This window comes from Neoarius graeffei, chromosome 13, assembly GCF_027579695.1.
Source record: "Neoarius graeffei isolate fNeoGra1 chromosome 13, fNeoGra1.pri, whole genome shotgun sequence".
NCBI lineage: Eukaryota > Metazoa > Chordata > Actinopteri > Siluriformes > Ariidae > Neoarius > Neoarius graeffei.
Window position 1 is genome coordinate 57,964,367 of NC_083581.1, and position 10,659 is coordinate 57,975,025.

Sequence of the window (10,659 nt, forward strand, 5' to 3'; positions counted from 1 at the left end):
AATATTTATTTCATTCTCATCTCATCTCATTATCTCTAGCCGCTTTATCCTGTTCGACAGGGTCGCAGGCAAGCTGGAGCCTATCCCAGCTGACTACGGGCGAAAGGCGGGGTACACCCTCGACAAGTCGCCAGGTCATCACAGGGCTGACACATAGACACAGACAACCATTCACACTCACATTCACACCTACGGTCAATTTAGAGTCACCAGTTAACCTAACCTGCATGTCTTTGGACTGTGGGGGAAACCGGAGCACCCAGAGGAAACCCACACGGACACGGGGAGAACATGCAAACTCCGCACAGAAAGGCCCTCGTCGGCCACGGGGCTCGAACCTGGACCTTCTTGCTGTGAGGCGACAGCGCTAACCACTACACCACCGTGCCGCCTGAATAAATATTTATTTATTATGTATTGAGTTCTTAGAGTGTGCTAGTCCCATCTCATCTCATCTCAGCTCATCTCATCTCATTATCTCTAGCCGCTTTATCCTTCTACAGGGTCGCAGGCAAGCTGGAGCCTATCCCAGCTGACTACGGGTGAAAGGCGGGGTACACCCTGGACAAGTCGCCAGGTCATCACAGGGCTGACACATAGACACAGACAACCATTCACACTCACGTTCACACCTACGGTCAATTTAGAGTCACCAGTTAACCTAACCTGCATGTCTTTGGACTGTGGGGGAAACCAGAGCACCCAGAGGAAACCCACACGGACACTGGGAGAACATGCAAACTCCGCACAGAAAGGCCCTCGTCGGCCACGGGGCTCGAACCCGGACCTTCTTGCTGTGAGGCGACAGCGCTAACCACTACACCACCGTGCCGCCTGAATAAATATTTATTTATTATGTATTGAGTTCTTAGAGTGTGCTAGTCCCATCTCATCTCATCTCATCTCATTATCTCTAGCCGCTTTATCTTTCTACAAGGTCGCAGGCAAGCTGGAGCCTATCCCAGCTGACTACGGGCGAAAGGCGGGGTACACCCTGGACAAGTCGCCAGGTCATCACAGGGCTGACACATAGACACAGACAACCATTCACACTCACATTCACACCTACGGTCAATTTAGAGTCACCAGTTAACCTAACCTGCATGTCTTTGGACTGTGGGGGAAACCGGAGCACCCGGAGGAAACCCACACGGACACGGGGAGAACATGCAAACTCCACACAGAAAGGCCCTCGCCGGCCACGGGGCTCAAACCCGGACCTTCTTGCTGTGAGACGACAGCGCTAACCACTACACCACCGTGCCGCCCCGTGCTAGTCCCAATATACAAGAATAACAGAGATGTACAGAGCTGCAGTAATTACAGAGGAATAAAATGGATGAGCCACACCTTGAAGCTATGGGAAAGGGTATTAGAGGCGAGACTGAGAAGAGCGGTAGCAATCTGTGAACAGCAGTATGGGTTTATGCCAAGGAAGAGCACGTCGGATGCAATTTTTGCTTTAAGAATGTTAATGGGGTGGCACGGTGGTGTAGTGGTTAGCGCTGTCATCTCACAGCAAGAAGGTCCGGATTCAAGCCCAGCAGCCGGCAAGGGCCTTTCTGTGCGGAGTTTGCATGTTCTCCCCATATCCGTGTGGGTTTCCTCTGGGTGCTCCGGTTTCCCCCACAGTCCAAAGACATGCAGGTTAGGTTAACTGGTGACTCTAAATTAACCGTAGGTGTGAATGTGAGTGTGAATGGTTGTCTGTGTCTATGTGTCAGCCCTGTGGTGACCTGGCGACTTGTCCAGGGTGTACCCTGCCTTTCGCCCATAGTCAGCTGGGATAGGCTCGAGCTTGCCTGCGACCCTGTAGAACAGGATAAAGCGGCTAGAGATAATGAGATGAGATGAGATGAGATTGTGAAAGTAGAAAGGAGGTTGAGCTGGGTTTGGAGAGATGGAGGTATGCATTGGAACGAAGAGGAATGAAGGTGAGCAGTAGCAAAAGAGAATAGATGTGCATCAATGAGAATGGGGATGAGATTGTAGTGAAGATGCAAGGAGCAGATGTAAAGAAAGTTGGTGAATTCAAGTACCTGGGGTCAACTGTACAGGAAAATGGGGGCTGCGATAGTGAGGTGAGAAAGAGAGTGCAGGTAGGGTGGAGCAGTTGGAGAAGGATTTCGGGAGTCATTTGTGATAGGAAAGTCCCAGCAAAAGTGAAAGGTAAGATGTATAAGGCAGTAGTGAGACCAGCTGTGATGCATGGATTGGAGACCGTACCCTTAATGAAGAGACAGGAGGCAACGTTGGAGGTGGCAGAGTTGAGGATGTTAAGGTTTGCGATGGGAGTGACAAGGTTGGACAGGATAAGGAACGAGCACATCAGAGGAACAGCACATGTGGAGAGCTTGGGAATTAAGCTAAGAGAGATGAGACTGAGATGGTACGGGCACATCCTGAGAAGAGATGCAGAGCATGTGGGAAGGAGAATGTTGAGGATGGAGCTGCCAGGCAAACGAATATGAGGAAGGCCAAAGAGGAGATACATGGATGTGGTGAGACAGGACATGAAAGTGGCAGGTGTGGTAGAGAAGGATGCGGAAGACAGGGAGCAATGGAGACGAAAGATCCTCTGTGGCGACCCCTAATCGGGAGCAGCCAAAAGAAGAAGAAGAAGATTGAGTTCTTATAGTAAGTGATCTTCCTGAACCAGCACAGCATCAAGCTGTCCACCGAGCTCAAGGTATACAGGGCCATGGTCCTCACCAGCCTCCTCTACGGATGTGAGTCGTGGACCCGGTACAGACGACACCTTAAGCAGCTAGAGCGTTTCCACATGCGCAGCCTCAGGTCCATTCTGAACATTCGCTGGCAGGACCGGGTTACAAAAGTTGAAGTCCTTGACAGAGCTGAGTCCACCAGCATCGAAACCATGATCTTGAAAAACCAACTCCGATGGGTATGTTGTTCGAATGGAAGCTCATCGGCTACCCAAACAGCTGCTGTTCGGAGAACTGTGCTCAGGCAAGCGAAACAAAGGCAGGCCACAAAAACGCTACAAAGACTGTGTAAAGGCCAACCTTGCACACACTGGAATCACCCCAAAACAGCTAGAACAACAAGCGCTAGACAGATCAAACTGGTGCACACTTACATGGCGAGCCCAGCTCAACTTTGAAGAAAAAAGACGGGAAGACATCACCGACATGAGAACAAGAAGAAAGAAGGCCTCAATTGCGGAGCCGAACGACCCTGGACAGTTCCCCTGCCCTCACTGTGTCTGCGTGGGTTTCCTCTGGGTGCTCCGGTTTCCCCCAGTCCAAAGACATGCAGGTTAGGCTAATTGGTGGCTCTAAATTGACTGTAGGTGTGAATGTGAGTGTGAATGGTTGTCTGTGTCTATGTGTCAGCCCTGCGATAACCTGGCGACGTGTTCAGGGTGTACCCCGCCTTTCGCCCATAGTCAGCTGGGATAGGCTGCAGCTTGCCTGCAACCCTGTAGGACAGGATAAGCGGCTACAGATAATGGATGGATGGAGTTCTTATAGTTCTTAGCTTTTTTCCACTTGTCACTTGAATTGGATGGTTTTAATCCAAACTTAAATAACTCAAAAACAAACAGTCCTAAAAGTTGAATAATGATTCAAAGAAGCTTTTATTTGTAACATATACATTACAGCAGAGTGAAATTATTTTCTTCCCATATCACAGCTTGTTATGAAGTTGGGGTCAGCAGGGACGTAGCTGGGATGTCCGTGACCCCCCCCCCCCCCCCCCCCCCCCCCCGCCTTTGTCGGACCATACATTTTTTCAATAGCCGCATAAGAATATTAGAAAAGCGCCCACTGTAATTTTTCTAATATATATTTTTAAAACTAGATTGTTACCTCAGCCTCATTAGGGTTTCTATAACCTTGTATGGACTAATTGTGGTTTGGGTGCGAAAACCCAGTTCTGCGCAAGTGCAACATGATCGCACTAGAAAGCATGGTCAAGCTGCCAGTGTAGCTGCAGTCTTTTTAGTTGCGAATTACGAGTATTTCCTCTTGTGTTAATAATTCGCCATACCAGCAAGTGGCTTAGTGGTTTGAGTGTCCGCCTCTCGAACGGGAGATCATGAGTTCTACTCACGGTCAGGTCATACCAAAGACCATCATAAAAATGGTACCTACTGCCGTCTGGCAAGGCACGCTGCAATACAAATGTGAGTGGGGAGTCAAACTCTCGTGGTTACCAGAGGACTAGCCCCCCACTGTAACCCTAGCAATGTAATGGGCAAGAGGCCGAGGGCTACGGAAACGGAGGTCAGCGCCGCCCTCTGCGCCACGTGACGTGGGAAGGACTTTGACTAATAATTCACCATGTCAAAACAAGCGAAACTTTCCTCCTTCTTTCGACGTGAAGAGAGGTAAGCAATTTATTATATATTTTTTCCATCAAAGTTGCATTTTGTGGCTTTGAAGCTAAGTTTTAGTGCCGTTTCTAGAACACAACATCAAGAAAACGTGGAAGAAACAGCAATAATGGAAGAGCCGGTTTCTAAGCTACCTAAAACTAACAATGGTAATTATTTTTTGTTACATAATGTACTCAGGCTGCCAGTCAGTGTGTGACACCTCCCCCCTTTGAAAAATCCTAGCTACGACCCTGGTCAGGGCGCGGGGTCAGGGTACAGGGTCAGGGCGCGGTGTCAGCCATGATACAGCGCCCCTGGAGCAGAGAAGGTTAAAGGACTTGCTCAAAGGCCCAACAGTAGCAGCTTGCCAGTATTGGGGCTTGAACCGCTGACCTTCTGATCAATGGCAAAGATCAGTCAATAAATGAATAAATGAATGAATGTCTTATGTGACTGGAAAATTCAGGAATAAAAAAGCTCTCTGGCTGTGTGGTCATTTCCAAACACCTTTCCAGTGAGTCCTGAGGTCAGTCATTTCCTCATGGCATTGTGGAATATGTTATCCAGGTGATTCTTTTAATCTGTGACATTAATGCATTTCATCTCTGAATTGCGATTTTGCACATTACAAGGTCATGTCATACATCTTCATTCTGTGAACTTTTATTGCACATTCCGGCACACACTGCACAGCTTGACTATTTATTTAACCCACTGGACATATTCTCTTTCTCTCACACATTCATATCATGACCCTTCTCCATCTTCATCACATGACCTATTTTTGCACATTCCGGAACATACTGAACAGCTTGGACTTCAAAATACAACCCCGATTCCAAAAAAGTTGGGACAAAGTACAAATTGTAAATAAAAACGGAATGCAATAATTTACAAATCTCAAAAACTTGTTCTATTGTAATCACAATAGAACATAGACAACATATCAAATGTCGAAAGTGAGACATTTTGAAATTTCATGCCAAATATTGGCTCATTTGAAATTTCATGACAGCAACACATCTCAAAAAAGTTGGGACAGGGGCAATAAGAAGCTGGAAAAGTTAAAGGTACAAAAAAGGAACAACTGGAGGACCAATTGCAACTCATTAGGTCAATTGGCAATAGGTCATTAACATGACTGGGTATAAAAAGAGCATCTTGGAGTGGCAGCGGCTCTCAGAAGTAAAGATGGGAAGAGGATCACCAATCCCCCTAATTCTGCACCGACAAATAGTGGAGCAATATCAGAAAGGAGTTCGACAGTGTAAAATTGCAAAGAGTTTGAACATATCATCATCTACAGTGCATAATATCATCAAAAGATTCAGAGAATCTGGAAGAATCTCTGTGCGTAAGGGTCAAGGCCGGAAAACCATACTGGGTGCCCGTGATCTTCAGGCCCTTAGACGGCACTGCATCACAAGCCAGGCATGCTTCTATATTGGAAATCACAAAATGGGCTCAGGAATATTTCCAGAGAACATCATCTGTGAACACAATTCACAGTGCCATCTGCCGTTGCCAGCTAAAACTCTATAGTTCAAAGAAGAAGCCGTATCTAAACATGATCCAGAAGCGCAGTCGTCTTCTCTGGGCCAAGGCTCATTTAAAATGGACTGTGGCAAAGTGGAAAACTGTTCTGTGGTCAGATGAATCAAAATTTGAAGTTCTTTATGGAAATCAGGGACGCCGTGTCATTCGGACTAAAGAGGAGAAGGACGACCCGAGTTATCATCAACGCTCAGTTCAGAAGCCTGCATCTCTGATGGTATGGGGTTGCATTAGTGCATGTGGCATGGGCAGCTTACACATCTGGAAAGACACCATCAATGCTGAAAGGTATATCCAGGTTCTAGAGCAACATATGCTCCCATCCAGACGACGTCACTTTCAGGGAAGACCTTGCATTTTCCAACATGACAATGCCAAACCACATACTGCATCAATTACAGCATTATGGTTGCGTAGAAGAAGGGTCCGGGTACTGAACTGGCCAGCCTGCAGTCCAGATCTTTCACCCATAGAAAACATTTGGCGCATCATAAAATGGAGCATACGACAAAAAAGACCTACAGTGGTGCTTGAAAGTTTGTGAACCCTTTAGAATTTTCTATATTTCTGCATAAATATGAACTAAAACATCATCAGATTTTCACACAAGTCCTAAAAGTAGATAAAGAGAACCCAGTTAAACAAATGAGACAAAAATATTATACTTGGTCATTTATTTATTGAGGAAAATGATCCAATATTACATATCTGTGAGTGGCAAAAGTATGTGAACCTTTGCTTTCAGTATCTGGTGTGACCCTCTTGTGCAGCAATAATTGCAACTAAACGTTTGCGGTAACTGTTGATCAGTCCTGCACACCGGCTTGGAGGAATTTTAACCCATTCCTCCGTACAGAACAGCTTCAACTCTGGGATGTTGGTGGGTTTCCTCACATGAACTGCTCGCTTCAGGTCCTTCCACAACATTTCGATTGGATTAAGGTCAGGACTTTGACTTGGCCATTCCAAAACATTAACTTTATTCTTCTTGAACCATTCTTTGGTAGAATGACTTGTGTGCTTAGGGTCGTTGTCTTGCTGCATGACCCACCTTCTCTCTGAGATTCAGTTCATGGACAGATGTCCTGACATCTTCCTTTAGAATTCGCTGGTATAATTCAGAATTCATTGTTCCATCAATGATGGCAAGCCGTCCTGGCCCAGATGCAGCAAAACAGGCCCAAACCATGATACTACCACCACCATGTTTCACAGATGGGATAAGGTGGTTATGCTGGAATGCAGTGTTTTCCTTTCTCCAAACATAACGCTTCTCATTTAAACCAAAAAGTTCTATTTTGGCTCATCCGTCCACAAAACATTTTTCCAATAGCCTTCTGGCTTGTCCATGTGATCTTTAGCAAACTGCAGACAAGCAGCAATGTTCTTTTTGGAGAGTAGTGGTTTTCTCCTTACAACCCTGCCATGCACACCATTGTTGTTCAGTGCTCTCCTGATGATGGACTCATGAACATTAACATTAGCCAATGTGAGAGAGGCCTTCAGTTGCTTAGAAGTTACCCTGTAGTCCTTTGTGACCTCGCCGACTATTACATGCCTTGCTCTTGGAGTGATCTTTGTTGGTCGACCACTCCTGGGGAGGGTAACAATGATCTTGAATTTCCTCCATTTGTACACAATCTGTCTGACTGTGGATTGGTGGAGTCCAAACTCTTTACAGATGGTTTTGTAACCTTTTCCAGCCTGATGAGCATCAACAACGCTTTTTCTGAGGTCCTCAGAAATCTCCTTTGTTTGTGCCATGATACACTTCCACAAACATGTGTTGTGAAGATCAGACTTTGATAGATCCCTGTTCTTGAAATAAAACAGGGTGCCCACTCACACCTGATTGTCATCCCATTGATTGAAAACACCTGACTCTAATTTCACCTTCAAATTAACTGCTAATCCTAGAGGTTCACATACTTTTGCCACTCACAGATATGTGAGATTGGATCATTTTCCTCAATAAACAAATGACCAAGTATAATATTTTCATCTCATTTGTTTAACTGGGTTCTCTTTATCTACTTTTAGGACTTGTGTGAAAATCTGATGATGTTTTAGGTTATATTTATGCAGAAATATAGAAAATTCTAAAGGGTTCACAAACTTTCAAGCACCACTGTAAGACAGTTGAGCAACTAGAATCCTACATTAGACAAGAATGGGTTAACATTCCCAAAGCACCTCCCTGGGGAGGTGTTCCAGGCATGTCCCCCCGGGAGGAGGCCCCGGGGAAGACCCAGGACACGCTGGAGGGACTATGTCTCTCGGCTGGCCTGGGAACACCTTGGTGTTCTTCCCGAGTTGCTGGCCGAGGTGTCTGGGGAAAGGGAAGTTTGGGCTTCCATGCTCAGACTGCTGCCTCTGCGACCTGGCCCCGGATAAAGCGGATGAAGACGAGATGAGACGGGTTAACATTCCTATCCCTAAACTTGAGCAACTTGTCTCCTCAGTCCCCAGACGTTTACAGACTGTTGTAAAGAGAAAAGGGGATGTCTCACAGTGGTAAACATGGCCTTGTCCCAACTTTTTTGAGATGTGGTGTTGTCATGAAATTTAAAATCACCTAATTTTTCTCTTTAAATGATACATTTTCTCAGTTCAAACATTTGATATCTCATCTATGTTCTATTCTGAATAAAATATGGAATTTTGAAACTTCCACATCATTGCATTCCGTTTTTATTTACAATTTGTACTTTGTCCCAACTTTTTTGGTTGTAACTCATACCCCGTAAATATATCCACTTTCCAAATTTGTTTAGATACTTCTTATTTTTAATCTATGTATATAGCTACTTTTGTCTTTGCTAAATTCTTCTATCATAACTGTTCAAGCACCAATCACCAAAGCAAATTCCTTGTATTGTGAGAACATACTTGGCAATAAACTTGATTCTGATTCTAGTGTCGATGTAACTATGGTTCTATGAACCCCGGATGACTCTCAGGATTACTTGTGATTCAGAATCAACACTGAACCCACATGAACTCGTTGTACCAGGGAAAGATGGCTGTATGATAGTGATTATGGGTGGCACCAGGGAAGGGCTTGGGGGTGCTGCAGCTACCCTGAGGATAGCCATAGCACCCTGAAGACATTTCTGTGTTGTCTCATTTCATCTCATCTCATTATCTCTAGCCGCTTTATCCTGTTCTACAGGGTCGCAGGCAAGCTGGAGCCTATCCCAGCTGACTACGGGCGAAAGGCGGGGTACACCCTGGACAAGTCGCCAGGTCATCAAAGGGCTGACACATAGAGACAAACAACCATTCACACTCACATTCACACCTACGGTCAATTTAGAGTCACCAGTTAACCTAACCTGCATGTCTTTGGACTGTGAGGGAAACCGGAGCACCCGGAGGAAACCCACGCGGACACGGGGAGAACATGCAAACTCTGCACAGAAAGGCCCTCGCCGGCCATGGGGCTCAAACCCGGACCTTCTTGCTGTGAGGCGACAGTGCTAACCACTACACCACTGTGCCGCCCTACTACAATTTATAATTTCATAAATAGACATATAGATAAAAAAAGCAAATTGATTATTTTTAGACTAATAAACAGAAAGCCAACACAGGTGATCTGATTCAGCCAGTGGGCGCAGCATGCACTAAACTTTTGACCTTACTTTCACATCCTGTTAGCCAGAATGCAATACTGAGTTATCTCTGTGTGATGCTCATTCATATAACATTAGGTGTATGGAGGTGAATACTGTTGATTCATTAGTTGAGGTGCTGGTAACTGGCAGCATGAGTTTATGATCTCAGAATCTAGGGCTGGAATGTACACAAACCGCTGTGTCTGGTGCTGCTGTTGCTTGTGTGTACAGTAAGCCTTGGCCATGGTTTAACTGTGTGAAATTTTATATTCAGAGGTGTGTTTACGTAGGCTGGCTTGTGAACCTTACATCTCCATCCCGTGAGCTGAATATCTTGCTTTGTGTTTAACACAGAATGACATTGTAACTGAGTGGATACCGTGTACATGTGCCAGTGGTGTTTCAGTAGAAATCAGAAGGGCACTCGGAGACCACAGACCTCTGCCAAGGCCAAATGCCACAATGTTAGCGAAAGAGGAACTAAGTTTGTTGAGCTGCCCTGAGAGTTTGATCTGCTCCAAAATTTAATGGGTTCTTTCTTGGTCCACGCTACACCTTTCTACCAAATTTCATGAAAATCTGGCCAGTCGTTTTTGCATAATCCTACAGTCAGACAAACAAACTGAAAGCATAGCCTTCTTGAAGGACATAATTAAACTGTGGTGACCGGCACAATAAACGGGAACCCTAAATTTCAGACCATTCTCACTGAAAAGTCAAACAACCCCATAGCATCAGCAAAAGAAAATCTCTGCTGCCATGCCTGATAGTGATATGTACCTTTGTGCGATTTACGAATAATAATACTGAACATGAATAATGGGAAAATGTGTTTAATATCGGATTTCCCAAACTTTTTGGGCAAACAACCCCAAAAGGCCATTATGAATTTTCTCCAACCCCAGACCTTGACCATCCTACTTTTTAATTCAGAGTTACAATTAAGGACTACTGTAAAACTTGAACATTTTATTATGTTAGTAACATAAGTGTACAATAAGTGACTACAAACCAATGAAATATTCCTTGCACTGGTTAAACCAAGATGGGTGTCTTGTGGCAATGGTAATCATACACTTCTTGAAGTATGCGCACTGATCTTAATCAGGCTAAGATGATGTTTCTCTTTAAAACTTTCTGCCATCT